The 726-nt window shown below is 31.1% G+C and overlaps 1 pseudogene; it reads right to left on the bottom strand.

Annotated features, from left to right (window-relative positions):
- Positions 1 to 208, bottom strand: part of LOC110426387 (uncharacterized) — a 2389-nt pseudogene extending 2181 nt beyond the window's left edge.
- Positions 209 to 726: the final 518 nt, after the last annotated feature.

The following is a 726-nucleotide window of genomic DNA, read 5'->3' as shown; positions in this document are numbered from 1 at the left end:
CTTTTGTGAAACAAACATTGTCAACAAAGATATGTTCCACTCAATCTTGAACAAACTTGAAATAATGAAGTCAAATGGAAAATTTTTCACCCGATATCTCATTAGCTATGAGAGACTTGGACTTGATCTCTAGATAGGGTAGCATCAAGTCAATTGAAGAATTTTCACTAGGTAGCACTTCACTAAGGTCTGTAGGTGCTTGGGCCATCAAAAACTCAAGTCTTTAATTTCAGGTATAACTTGATAATCTCAACCTTTTCAATTAAAAAACTTAATTGTGCCTTTAAATCTTTTTATATCGTCTTTCTTACTTCTTAACTTTTGATTCTTTAATGTCATTTTCCTCGTCATCCTTCTTGCCTTTAACAACTACGGCACGTGTTACTTTACTTCTTTAAACTTCTTGAATCTCCTTTACAATAACCATAAACTTCTCATAATGTTATGAAATTAGCTTCAAATAAACTTTCACTTTACCAAATTTAAAGGAACTAGATTTAGACCATGGAACTCAAAAAAAAAATAAATGCCTCCAACATACTTTACCTAAGTTTGTTAAAGGGAATTCATGTATCTATTTTTTTCCTTAATCAAAATTGTTTTTAATTGTGAAAGGTGCTGCAACTATGTTAAAGAGACAAGCAAAGACAAGGAAAATATTTGCACAATAAACCCAAATCACAACCACTAAGCATAATCAGAGCATTGACAATCAAATAAAAGAGA

This window comes from Theobroma umbraticum, unplaced genomic scaffold (assembly GCF_002168275.2).
Source record: "Theobroma umbraticum cultivar Fairchild unplaced genomic scaffold, ASM216827v3 scaffold_55.0, whole genome shotgun sequence".
NCBI lineage: Eukaryota > Viridiplantae > Streptophyta > Magnoliopsida > Malvales > Malvaceae > Theobroma > Theobroma umbraticum.
The sequence above is the reverse complement of the archived record's forward strand: the minus strand, read 5'-3'. Positions and strand labels throughout refer to the sequence as shown.